The sequence below is a fragment of the Hyperoodon ampullatus genome, assembly GCF_949752795.1.
Source record: "Hyperoodon ampullatus genome assembly, chromosome: 15".
NCBI lineage: Eukaryota > Metazoa > Chordata > Mammalia > Artiodactyla > Ziphiidae > Hyperoodon > Hyperoodon ampullatus.
In genome coordinates this window covers 44,069,281-44,083,827 of record NC_136928.1, presented here as the reverse complement: position 1 = coordinate 44,083,827, position 14,547 = coordinate 44,069,281, and the positions used below count along the sequence as shown (strand labels likewise).

General features: G+C 34.4%; 1 protein-coding gene across 2 annotated transcripts in view; it reads left to right on the top strand.

The window, feature by feature from the left end:
* ACYP2 (acylphosphatase 2) overlaps nucleotides 1-14,547 on the top strand; it is a gene marked incomplete at its 3' end in the record, with an annotated part of 273,923 nt that overhangs the window by 123,202 nt on the left and 136,174 nt on the right. The window lies entirely within an intron of this gene.

Genomic DNA, 14,547 nt, shown 5'->3' with positions numbered 1-14,547 from the left:
AAAGAAATTTTCAGAGTTGAGAGTGGAATTTCTACGTCTAGGAATGGATTTCCCACTTGGGCAGGCCCTCAGAAAGAGCAATAGCATCACTCTCCAATCTGTATGAAATGTGTTCTGTTCAGTCTCCTCTAATATGAGGGAAACATCCAGGGTCAAGTATTTCTCATCTGAAGTGGTTGTGACAGAAGCATAGTGCTTTAGGATGGTTCTTGAAGTTCTTAAAGAGCCTGCAGGGCAAAAAGTTGCCATTTCCTTTGTATTGTTTAAGTATCTTATTTATCTAATTGTAATTTTATTTTTACTGTCAATGAAAGTGTGTTTGATGAGCTGTATAGTTATGGTAATATGAGTCCTTGCAGTGCAAAGGAGATCAGATTCAGTTATAGGGAAAAAAGTGCCTTGTGTACACAGTGTCATTTTCAAAGACGTTATCTTTTCAGCTTCCTAACTGCCACTGCTCTCTGTAGTCAATAAAAATTGCTCCTATTTATCGAGCATTTGCAACATGTTAGGTAATGTGCTAAGCACTTTACATGGATTATCTCATTTAATCTTCACAACATGTCTTACGAGGTAGCTACTCGTTAATACCCAATTTATTTTATTTGCAGTTTATCTTTGTTTTCTTTACTTAATGTTTTCAGATTTCAAGAGCAATACTTTTTTACTTGTTGTAATAAGTGAAGTAATAAAATGTAGAGAGGTATAAAAGCAAAATTAGTAATCGGCCCCTCCTTTCTACTTCCTTCCCCTTTATGTAACCTGAGCCAGTGGCTTTGTGAATCCTATCCAAAGCTTTCTTTTTCACTTAAAAATACTTAATTGTACGTTTAAAATTAGGGTTTTGCGTGCTTTTACTGAAATAGAATACTTCATGCATATTTTTCTGTAATAGTAATTTTTACTTTATGGACATTCAACAATCAAGAAACATACAAGTACCAATTCCTTATTTTTTTCTAATTTCTTTATGTATAGGTACATATTTGCATTTGTGTATAAACCATACCCCAACTTGAAGAGTGGGGTCCAAAATTCAATTTCATAAAATGTGGGGTAACAGTTAGTGGAAAAATTATATTTTCCAGTAGGATGGTCACAGAACGCACAAATGAGAGGACTGTGAGCAACTTATACAGAACTAATAGTTCAATGGATGAGAAAATGCCAGATGACTATGATATAGTTTGAGAATGGGGACCACATGGAGGATGGACGCTCATGCCAGTCATGTTATACCCTAATCCATGTTGTAGCAAGTTTTTGATTAATTTCCTTAATATAATCATATCATACATTCTGCCCATTTTTCCTTTCCAACGACTGCACACCCTTCTTCCCTGCCATGCTGCCAGTCATCTGTGTTAGCAACCTGTGTGTGTTTCCTTCCATGTTTGTCTCCATGTTTGCCTTTACATAACACACACACACACACTCAGGTGCACATATATTTGGGGGTTTGTTCAATGTTTGCTTTTTAAAAATGGGATTGTGGTGTATGCACCTCTCTGCATCTCACTTTTATTTTATTTTATTTTATATTTATTTATTTATTTATTTATTTTTGGCTGTGTTGGGTCTTCGTTGCTGCGAGCAGGCTTTCCCTAGGCCGCTTTCACTGTGGCAAGCGGGGGCTACTCTTTGTTGCGGTGCATGGTCTTCTCATTGCAGTGGCTTCTCTTGCTGTGGAGCACGGGTTCTAGGCACGTGCGCTCTGTAGTTGTGGCTCGCAGGCTTAGTTGCTCTGCGGCATGTGGGATCTTCCCAAACCAGGGCTCGAACCCGTGTCCCCTGCATTGGCAGGCAGATTCTTAACCACTGCACCACCAGGGAAGTCCCTGCATCTCATTTTATCATTCAAAGATACAGCCAGGAAAATCCCTCCAAGTTAAATAGTGTAACACTAATTCATTCTTTTTAATGGCTGCTTAATATTCTACAGTATGGATGTACCATTATTTATTACCTTATTGCTGGGAACTCATTTTGTTACTTTTTATTTTTTTCCGCAATAAGAGCAATGATGCAATAAACATTTTATTGGTGATTTTATTTTTATGAGATAGATTTCTAGGAGTGTGATTTGTTGGTTGAAGTGTCTTGCGTACTTTTAATTTAAAAATATTTGCCTGCTTTTCAGAACAGCTGTAAACAATTACATTTTTTTCTATTCATCCTGTTGGCAATTGGTACTGTTGCACTCTCATTTTTCTTTTATCTGATTTGGTGTAGAGTGATATATTATTTTTTTTACTGTAGTTTGCATTTCTCTAATTGATAGTTAGTTGGAGCATCTTCATGCTATGTGGATTTGTTCTCATGGATTCCCTTTTCACATCCTTTACCAATTTTCTCACTGAATTGCTTGTCTCTTGCCAATTTTTAACAGCACTTTGTATACTGGTGATGACTACTAACTCATTATCTGTTATCTCTTTTCCAAGTATTCCCCAAATCTATCATTTGCCTATTAGTTTTGTTTATGGTAGCTTTTGCAACATAAATTGTTTTTCATTTTTATAAACTTAGATATGGCTATCTTTTCTTTCTGGTTAAAAAACAGATTGTGTGTTGTTTCCTAGCTTTCCTTCTAACTTTTTGATGCTTTATTTATTACATTAGGCATCTACGCCATCTGGAATTTGTTTATTTATAATATGAGATTGGAGACTATTTTCTACCAGATGGATAGCGAGTTGTGCCAGCACCATTTATTAAATAGTCACTCTTTCCCCATTGAATTGAGATACATTTTTGTCATATATTAAAATCTCATATAAACTGGATTTTATTTCTGGTTTTTCTGTTCTGGTCCACTGATTGATATATCTATTACTATACTAATACTCCATATTGATTTAATTACAGTGGCTTTATAGTATATTTTCTTTCATTTTTCTTTTTCATTCACTTTTTTGCTTTCTTGGGCATTTATTTTCTCTCTAAACTTTAAGATAATTTTATCTATTTAATTGGAATAATATTTGTTTTTTTAAACTTCCCTAATTGTCTTACAAATATATTTTTTAAAAAAAGAAAACTTTCTTTTTTAAAACAGTTTTAGAGTTACAGAAGAATTGTGACGATAGTACAGAGGGTTTCCATATACTCCTCACCCTTTCCCCATTAACATTTTACATTAGTATGATACATATGTTACAATTAATGAACCAGTATTGATGTACTGGGTATTAAGTAAAGTCCATAGTTTATTCAGATTTCCTCAGCTTTTACCTAATGTCTCTTTTCTCTTTTAGTAGCCCATATTTTACTTGCTTTTTAATTGCACATTTTTTATGATAAAAGAGAATTGTTATTAAATCTTTCCATCTAAGAATATGGATATCTTTTCATTTGTTCAGATTTTAAAATTTATCCTTCAATGTGATTTTCTAGTTGTCACCATCTAAGTTTTGTGCTTTTCTTGCAGAGTTTATTTCTAAGTATTTGCCTTAGTCAGTTTGGCTTCAGTAACAAAGCACCGAATAGACTGGGTGGTTTATAAACAACAGAAATTCTCAGAGTTATGGAGGATGGAAGTGCAAGATCAGGGTGCAAGCATGGTCAGGTTCTGGTGAGGGCTCTCTTCTGGGTTGCGGACTGTTGACTTCTCATTTTATTCTCCCATGGCACAAAGAGAGCTAGTTAGCTCTCTGGCCTGTTCTTATAAGGACACTAATCTCATTCATGAGAGTTCTATCCTCATGACCTAATGACCTCTCAAACACCCCACCTCCAAATACCATCACATTGGAGATGAAGCATCAAGCTATAAATTTGGGGAGGACCCAAACATTCATTCCGTAACAATATTTTATTGCTTTTTTTTCACAATTATGTATGGAATATTTTTCCCATTTTTGTTTCTGGGTATTTATGCTAGAATAAGGAAAGCCTAATGATGTTTGTATATTTATCTTATATCATAGAGTTACCTTATCAAATATTCTCATTAATTGTACTAGATTTGATTGGTTTTTTTTTTGTAAACTATAGTCTATTAGATTTCCTAAGTATACAATTCTGTAGTTAGCCAAAATAGTGTATGTTTTATCCAGTGTTTATTTCATTTGCTAGACCTCCTCACAGCAATGTTGAATAGTAATAGCCATAGCAAGCATTCCTATCTGGTTTCTGATTTTATTTGAAATGGCTTTATTTTTTTCACCATGATGATGAAGAATGATGTTTGCTGTTGATTTTTGGTAAATAAACTTCATTACATTGAATTTCACTCTTGCATTCCTTGAATTAAGCTCTGGTTGGTCACAGTGTATTATTCTCTTGAGTCATTGCTGAATACTGCTTCCCAATGTTTTATTTAGAAATTTTGCATCTGTACTTATAAGTGAGATTATGGTTTCCTTTTTTGAGGCGGGGAGGGGTGTTACTGTATCAGGTTTTGGTGTTAAAAGTTCTGCTGGTTCATGAAATGTATTAGGAAGTTTCCCTTTTCATTCATTCTGGAATAATTTAAATAATACTGGGATTACTGTTCTTAGGTTAGCTGAAATAAGTTATGAAATCACTTGGTCCTGGTGCTTTCTTAATGATAGGCCTTTAATCACCTTTCCAATCTGGTCTATTGTAATTGGTGTATTTGGGTTTGCCACTTGTTCCCAGATTCATTTATATTTTGCTAAGAAATTATCCAATTCTTTTTTGAAATTATCCACTTGTCCTAGGGTTTCAAATTTGTGGTTATAGATTTTATAGTTTTTAAAATCTCTTCTGTATCTGTGTTTATATCTCCTTTGAAAATTCCTAATCTTATATAGTTTTAGTCTCTCCTCATTTTTCCTTAATCAGTCTTGGAAGAAATTTATCTATTTTATTGGTATATCTTAAAAAGCAGCTTTTGGATTTATTGATCATTTCTACTTTTTTGGTTTTCCATTTCCTTAATTTCAACTTTTATCTTTATTAATTCCCTCTTTTTTATTTATTTGTTGCTTGGTCTCTAAGTCTTCAACATGAGTGGTAGTTGCCTTTAATTTTAGTCTTTTTACATTAAAGATGGTAATTTGGCATTTACCCTAAACACATCTTTTGAGTTGTTCCATAGGTTTTGGTAAAAAGTCTTCTTTTCATTGCTTTCTGGAGAGTTTGTATTTTCATGTTTTATTTGCTCTTTGAGCAAATATCCAATGGTATTCTGTGTATGTGTTTTTTAAGCTTCCAGTGGTTATGTTTTTTTAGTCACCTTTTATTACTTATTTCTATTTTTATTTGATGATGATCAGAGAATGGGGCCTAGAAGATCTCTACTTTGAAAAAATTGTTAAACCCTTCTGATGACATGATTTATTTTGGATAGATCAGTTAGGATGGGTGATCCAATTAGGATGCTTTAGGTTGCAAGAAATAGAATATCTGTTAAAAGTAGCTTAATGAAGGGGTTGATTTTTCTCACTTTCCAAAAAACTGGGGCAGGTAGTTCCAGGGTTGGTCTGGTTGCTCCATTATATTAGGGTTCTGGGATCAGTTTCTCTGGGACCCTCCTGACTTTCTATCTGTTCTGCTTGCCTGCAAGTCCTTCACACCCTCACAGGATCAATTCAAAGCAGGAAGAATGTGAGACTTTTTCCCTTCTCTTCTAAGAGAGGAAATTCTTAAAAGACCCTGGCAGATTGCTCTACAGTTTCCACTGGACAGAGCAAGGTCTCAAGCCTATGCCCTGGCTTCAAGTGATATTAGGGAAGTATCTGGCATTTTTAGCTTTCCTTCTAACAAGTGGGATTTGGCATCAAGAAGGAAGAGAGAGAGAGGAGAGAGGAATGGCTGTTAGGGAGACACCCAATGATGTTTGCTGTAAAAGAGACCTGAAAGGAACATATGTTCTCTTTCTGAGGCATATGAGATTTCATATCTATCTATCTATCTATCTATCTGTCTACCTATCTGTCTTTGAATGTGTTGATTATATTATTCCATTCCAGTATTTTTTGACAACTAAATCCATTTAATTATGAAAGAGGTGTATTTTGTTTTTGTTTTTCGGGTTTTTTTTGGCCGTGCCGCACCACACCCAGCTTGTGGATTTTAGTTCCCCAACCGGGGACTGAACCCAGACCCTCAGCAGGGAAAGCGTGGAGTCCAAACCACTGGACCACCAGGGAATTCCCATGAAAGAGGTGTATTGAAGTCTTTCTGTATAACTGTATTTTCATCGTTATCACTGCAGTTTAATTTTTCTTTACATTTCTTGCTGTTGTGTTGTTTGATACTACAGATATATGACTTGTGTCATCTTCATAAACAGTGTCTTTTTTCATTACATAGTGTTTGTCTTTATACATTTTAATGCTTTTAAATTTAATTTATACCTTGCAACTCCCTCTTTCTTTTAAATTTACATTTCATTGGTATTTCTATGTTTACCTTTATATTTTTATCCACTCTTGATCATTTTAAGGGTGCTTTTAATAAACAACATAGAGCTATGTTTTGTTGTTTAACACATTTTGAAAGTTTTTCTCTTTTAATGACAGAGTTCAATCTTTTCAAATTTAGTATAATAATTGGTTTGTACACTAACTTGGTTTCTTCATATTTAGTATAATAGTAGTTTGTAACAATTTTATTCTTCTATGTTACCTTACTATTATTACTTTTAGTTTTACTCATCAATACACTTTTTTATAGTGAACTACAACACATATATAGAAAAATGCATAAGATATTAATGTGCAGGTTGATGAATTAGTATAAAGCAAAGATCTTTCTCCTGCAATATCACCTTGGATCAAGTGTCCATGGATCATATTCATGGGTCTGTTTTTCTGGATTCTCTGTTCTGTTTCATTGGTCTGTTTGTCTATCCTTGCACCACTACCATGCCATGTTAATTATTGTAGCTTTATCATAAGTCCTGGCATCCGGTAGACAAGTTTTTCTAACTTATTCTTTGTCAAGGTTATGTTGGCTATTCCAGTACTTTTCATTACCATGTAGATTTTAGATCAAGTTGTCAAGTTCCACGAAACAACCTGTTGACTTTTGACTGGGATTGCATTGAATGTAAAGATAAATTTAGGGAGAATTTATGTTATAAATGTGATAAATTTCTCACTTATTTGTTCTTCTTGAACTCTCTCAATAGTATATTATAATTTTCTGCATAAAGGTCTTGCATATTTCCTCCCGAGGTATTTGATAGTTTTGATGCTATTATAAATGCTATCTTCTTAAGCATTTTTCCTGTTTATTGCTAATATATAGAAAATCAATTGAGTTTTGTGTATTGCCTTATTTCCAGTGACTTTGCTAGACTGACTTGTTGATTCTAATAATTTGCATGAAGATTCTTTTGAATTTTATTGTTTTGAATATTATCTGAGGATAATGAGAGTTTTATTTTTTCCTTTCCTATTCTTTCACCTTTTATTTCTTTTCCTTGCTCACTACACTGATTAGGACTTTAAGTATAATATTGTGCAGAAGTAGTAGTAATAATTGGCATCCATGTCTTGTTACTGATCTCAAACTTTCAACATTTTACTTTTTTTTAAGTAGTATACTTGGTAAAAGTCTTTTTGTAGGTACTATTTATCAGATTATTAAAATTTCCTTCTACTTTTAAAATCACAAATGGATACTGCATTCTAACAAATAATTTTTCTATATCAATTAATATGATGATATGATTTTTCTCCTTTATTCTGTTATTGGGACAAATTACATTGATTGATATTCTAATATAATCAGTACTATATTCCTGTAATAAACTCAAATTAGTCATGACTGATTTTCCTTTTTATATATCGCTGGATATTGTTTGCTCACATTTTGTTTAAGATTCTTACATGTATGTTCACATGAGAGATGGGTCTGTAATTTTCCTTTCTTATAATGTCAAAGTTAAGTTATGTTTGTCTAGAATTTTTATAATATTGATATTATTCTGTAAATAGTAGAATTCATCACCAATTAATTCTGGGCCTGGAGTTTTCTTTGTCCCAATTTTTGTTTGTTTGTTTGTTTTGTTTTTTGTGGTATGCGGGCCTCTCACTGCTGCGGCCTCTCCCGTTGCGGAGCACAGGCTCCAGATGTGCAGGCTCAGCGGCCATGGCTCACGGGCCCAGCCGCTCCGCAGCATGTGGGATCTTCCCGGACCGGGGCACGAACCCGTGTCCCCTGCATCGGCAGGCAGACTCTCAACCACTGCGCCACCAGGGAAGCCCTGTCCCAATGTTTTAAATTACAGATTGAATTCCTTTAAAACTTATAAGACTTTTCATATTTCCTTTTCCTTTTGTCAATTTTGGTAAGTTGTATTTTAAAAAAATTTGTCCATATTTTCTAAAATTTCCAATCTATTGGCATAAAATCTTATTATCTTTTTAATATTGCAGTATGAATAGTGCTGTTGACCTTTAATTTCTGACATTAGTTGTCTGGGCTTTTTTGTTTGTTTTTTGTTTTTTGTCTTTTTTCTCCCTAGGCCTTTATCAGTCAATATTCTTAGTCTTTCAAAGAATGAACCTCTGCCTTTGTTGATCCTTTCTATATATGATGTTTCCTGTTTCATTAATTTTGCTGCAATCATTTTCTTCCTTTGATTTTCTTAATAGTTAGTTTGCTGCTCTTTTTTTTAACTTCTTGAGATGGATTCTTAGTGAATTGATTTTTTAGCCTTTCTTTTTAAAATATATAGCATTTTAAAAGCCAATTTGCTTTCTAAGCACTGTTTTATCTGTATCTCATAAGTTTTTATATACAATTTAAAAAATTATTTTTTCAAGATATATTCTAATTTTCAGTGTAATTTTCTGTTTGACCTATCAATTATGTAGAAATATATTTATTAGTTTCTAAATATATCTAGCTTTCCTAGGTATCTTTTTGTTATTGATTTCTACCTGATTACCTTATAATCAGAGAACATTCTGTATATAATTTCAATCCTTTGAAGTTTGTTGAGACTGTTTTTATGGCCCAGTATATGATCATTTTTATAAAACTTCTCTATGCCTTACAAAGAATGTATATTCTGTAATCATTGGATATAGAGTTCTATATGTTCATTAAATCAAATTTGCAACATCATATTGTCTAAATCCCATACTGGTTTTGTTTTTGACTGCTTGTCCAGTTATGATTGTGGACTTGCTTCTTTTTTCTGGTAGATTTGTCAATTTTTTATATATATCTTTTGAGTCCATGTTATTTGATGCATGCAAATTTAGACCTGTTGTAGTCTCCTGGTAACTTAAGCCTTGTATCATTGTAAAGTGTTTCTCTCTATCTTTAATAATGCTTTTTGCCTTAAAGTTACTTTATCTGATATTAATGGAGTTATACAAGCTTAGTTTATGAATGTGTTTGAATAGAATTATTTCCCATTGTTTCATTTTCAGTGTTTCTTTCTCATTATGTTTTATATGTGTCCATTTTAAACAGCATATAGTTGGGTTTTTTTTCTTTATGTAGTCATATAACCTTTGTTTTTAAATTAGACTGTTTAGTTCATTTAAGCTTAATGGAATTACTGGTATATTTAGAATTAAATTTATATCTTACTGTGTTCTTTCCATGTGTTTTATCAGTTCTATGTTGTTTCCTCTTTCTAGCCTTCATTCGGATTGAATTTTTTTTTTTTTTTTTTTTTGCGTTACGCGGGCCTCTCACTGTTGTGGCCTCTCCCGTTGCGGGGCACAGGCTCCGGACGCACAGGCCCAGTGGCCATGGCTCATGGGCCCAGCCACTCCGCGACATGTGGGATCCTCCCGGACCGGGGCACAAACCCGTGTCGCCTGCATCGGCAGGCGGACTCTCAACCACTGCGCCACCAGGGAAGCCCGAATATTTTTTATTATTCTTTTTTTTCTCTATTAGTTTAAAAGTTGTATATTCTTTTATTTCTCTTACTAGTGCTTTTCCTGAAGATACAACATACAACCATAACATATCAAACTTTGATATTAATTTAGGCCTTTATTCTTTTTTCCAACAATGCAAGATCTATAGCACCTTTTAAGGCCATTTATCTCCCTATTTACTTAGATGCTATTGTGGTGTATTTTAATGATCTATTTTAAAGTTCATAAGACATTATTTTTAAAAGTCAGTATTTGGAGGGTTTCCTATAGATTTGCCATTTTTGTTGCTCTTTTCCCTCCTAAATTCTCTGGGCTTCTGTGTAGGAATATTTCCATTCTGCCAAAAGAATGTTCCTTAGTATTTTCTTTAATTTGGGCCTGCTGGTGATGTGTTACCTGAGAACTGTGTTTCAGTTTTTGTCTCTGTGTGTTTTTATTTTACCTTCATTCTTGAAAAATATCTTTGTTGTGAGTAGAATTCTAACATGCCATTTATTTTTTTCAGTTCCTTGTGGATACCATGAGAGTATCTGGCATCCATTGCATTGTTGTGAAGCTGGCTGTTGGTTTTACACTTTGCTTCTTTAAAGTAACTTAGCTGCATTTAAGACAGCAACAATAGTAAAATTGCCAGTTTACGATTTGCAATAATAAATATAACATTAAGCCTGTCAGGTTTAGATGATTTTCTCCAGTAATATTTAGTTCTCTGGGTACAGATGCAGAGAAGGCAGGAGGTAGGGTTCATTCCAGAGCTGGTTGTTGCCAGCTACAAAGAGCAGAAGTGATAGAGCAGGGGCTTAAGGATATTTACAAGGGTGTGAATAGAATGATGAATCCCGGAATCTAGTTTGGACAAGAAGAGAAATGAACTGGGAGGTAATTGATGGGCAGTGAGAAATGATTGCCTTATTCAGTTTTGGATCTAAGCATTTGGAACAGCTGTCAGTACTGTTTTGTTGCACAATGCAATCCTAGAATCAGTGGAATCAATATAAAGGAAGGGATGAAATGGGGGATGTGAAACATCCCTGATGTTGCTTAACCCACTGATGTTGCTTAACCCATGACTGATGATCCAGGGTAGATGGGCTCTTTCAAAAACTGACTTTTTCTATCTGTGTCCAGTGGTTCTATAACTTACTCGGAGCACTGCTAAGTGGAAATTCCTCCAGGTGTTTGAAAGATTACTGAAATTTTGCCCATTTCTATGTTGTCACGATTTTCTTTCTTTTGTTTTTTGTTTTTACTGCTTTTTACTATGGGATGGTCAAACATATACAGGACAATGAACCAACCCCATGTGTCTATTACCCAGTTTCAATAACAATATCTGACATTCTTGTTTCACATATTCCTCCAACTTTTCTTTTGTTATTGTTATTGTTAGAGTTCTTGTTGCAGATTTCCTGCATCATATTAGTCACTGGTAGGTTACATTGAAAGGTACGAAACAGCCAATGTTGGACAAAATTTTGAGCCATAAAGCAGCAATTTCATATTGTTCAATCTAATGCTTACTGTTTTTCTCTAAAAGAAACTCTATATACCTATCAATCTATTTTTCTAACCCCACAGTAGATCTACCTCCAAATGTCAACATGCATCTCATAACCTATCAGTTATACCTTTCCCTGGAAGCTTGTCTTCCTCCCAGTCTGGGTCTAGACCTGCTGAACAGCATTCATTCTGGTGTTTAGCCTCTTGCCCCTTTCCTGGAGCAGGTTTTTTCTGTTTCCTCAATTACATGTTTTCATTCCTTTGATTTAGTCCCTTATTTTGTTGACACATAATTCTCCGTAAGCTTCCCCCAAAAAGGTGCCTGAGAGACAAAAAGTTTGTATCCTTCATCTGCCTGCCTTCATCTGTCCTCATACTTGATTGTTAGAGCTGTAAAATTTTATGCCAAAAATTATCTTCCACTCAGGACTTTGAAGGCATAATTCCATGACTTGCGTTGCTGTTGAGAGATTTGATGTCATTCTCATACAAAGGTTTGGGAGCTATACCTGTTTGTTCCTCTCAGAAAGCTTTTTAGATGTTCAGTTTCTCCCTCTTTTTCTGCATTTTCACAATCATCTGCCTTTATGCATGTTTTAATTTCACTTTAGATGTTGGGCTCTTGGAGGAGGAGAATTAATGTCTTCCTTTGACAATTTCTTTCTCTCGCTCTTCTTGGTTCTCCTCTTTTGAAATTTCTATGTCACCCTGATTCTCTAATTTTCAACTTTTCTCACCTAGTCTCCAAACTTTATTTCCTGGGAAATTGCCTCAACTTCATCTTCCAACCTTCCTTTAATTTTGTTTGTTTCTGCTGCAATATTTTGATTGTTTCTACTTCATAGCATCTTGTTCTTATTTTTTTTTTCCATATTTCCCTGAGGATAATGTGTTTTTCTTTTTGCTGTTATCTTCTGCTTTTTGTGTTGTTTTTGTTTCCTCTAAGTTTTTTTTTCTTTCACCCCTCCTTGCCTTTTCTTTTTTTCTGTTTGTTTTGCTTCTCTCTTTCATACCCAAGCTTTCCCTACAATCATATTTTCAGTGACTTACTCATAAATATGAACAGACAGCCAAGAATAAACAGACTTTTAAGGAAATTTTCCAACATGTAATAGTAGACTTGTTGGCTTGAGGAATGGTGGTGACTGATGGAGAGCTGGCTTTTTGTTGGGGAAGCTCCAAATGCTAAATCTGTAGGTCTTGTCTTCTGCAGTCCTTGGTGCCTCCAAATCCTGAGTCTACTGTGGGTTTCCATGAGGTGAGCTGACTTGCTTCTCATTGTTTTTGCTTCTGCAAGTACTTGGGTTGTAGCATCCTTTGTTTTTCTGTGTAGTTACTCCTCCATCTGCTTTCCTTCTAATTTGTTGAAATCTCTTGTTCATATTATAGTTTTATATCCAGTAGAAATGTTTTCAGCTGCAGATTAGTAGAAAACCATACTGAAAATGGATATGACAAATAGGAGTTCATTTTTCTCAGTAACAAGAAGTCTGGAGGTAGATGGTTACTGGCCTTGGTTCAGTAGCTCAGTGATATGAGTGCCAATGTCTCTGTGATTCTCTTGACCTTTTCCTGATGGTCAAAATAATGAAAAGTGCAGCTGCACATAATATTCACTATTAAGTCAAGAAGAAGGCAGGAAAGGATAAGGATTGTGTTGCATTTCCTGAAGTTCCCAAAACAGATATCTCCTTATGTTTCACTGGCTCCTATACAGTCATGTAGTTGCTCCTTGCTGCAAAGAAAACTGAGATATCAGTTTGACATATTGATGCCCTGAACAAAATTGGTGTTCTCTTGGCCAGGAAGAAGGGCAGGGGAATGGGTACTAGGTAGTTAATGAATGATGTCTGTTGCATATTTCATATTATGATGCTATCATTTGAATGGGGTTTCAGGTAAAAGGAAATGAACCTGCCATGTTTAATGGCACTGTAAAGATTAAGTGAGAAAATCCATGTGAAGCACTCAGCACAGTGTGTGGAACATAATGAATAATCAATAAACATTCCCTATCATCAGATGACCTAGGGTGTTCCATCTTTGCACATGCTGTTTTAGTGGCAGTTAGACTGTCCAGGTGAATGTGCCACTAGGCTCTTAGATATATGGGGCACCCCTGCAGAGAAACTGGGCTAGAGCAACAAATTTGGTTGTCATCAGTATGTGGATAGTGTTTGAAATCACATACATGGATGAGATTACCCAGGGAGAGCTTTTGTGATGACAAGCAAGCAGGAAGCAGACACCATGAGATTGTAAGTCAAACTCAACAAACATTATGAATTGAGATGTCATTACAAATAAAAATATTTATACTTTAAATAATGAATTTATTCCTCTAGTATCTACTATGTACAATATACTGTTTAAGGTACTGAATTATCAAAAAAATTAAACTACGGTAAGTTACAGAAATGAGTTGTAAAGTCAGACCAAATGTGGTGCATTTATAGCTATATAAATATGGACTTTTTTCTTCTAGTTATTAAAAACTTTTTTTTAGGATTCTATGACAATAAGTCATGGAAATTAGAGCTAAGTTGTCTTTAAAAACATGGATGTGGTTTCTTCCCAAGTTACTGAAATGTGGAATACAATAAGGAACATCATTTAGAGGTAGCCTGGCTATGACTGTAGCAGCCATGCTCTGTTCTTGCTAACAGGCCAGCAGCATCAAAGGACACACTGCAGATGTGTGTGTGTTTTCTTCCCCTTCTGTGCTTCCTTTTCTCTGAAAAAAATGACTGATGGTTTTCTTTTGTAATTTGCAGTATATGATTCCAATTGTAGAGGTAAGTTCTGCCAACATTTTTGATGTGTAGGAACCATTTTGAATTTATTGTTTTATTAAGCCTACTTTTTTTTTTCAAAATGAAACAAAAAATATTTTCTATTTCTTGGTAATCATTTTAAATTAATGTATAGAGTTATGACACTGGGAATAAACCATTGGCTATATCTACACAAAATCTATTTTCCTTAAAGACTAAATGGTAATTTTGTCAAAACAAAACCCCCAGAAAACTAAAAACATTTGTATTTGGAGACAGTGAGCCAAATTCTAAAATTAAAATTCCATCTTGATTACTACATATTTTGAAAACCATATGTCATGTATCTGTACTCTGCACTTCAAAGGATAGTTAATGGACTGGAGTATGTATACAACAGGATGATCAGTTGGTCACATAGTCTGGAAAACTATGTCATAACAGGAGGAATG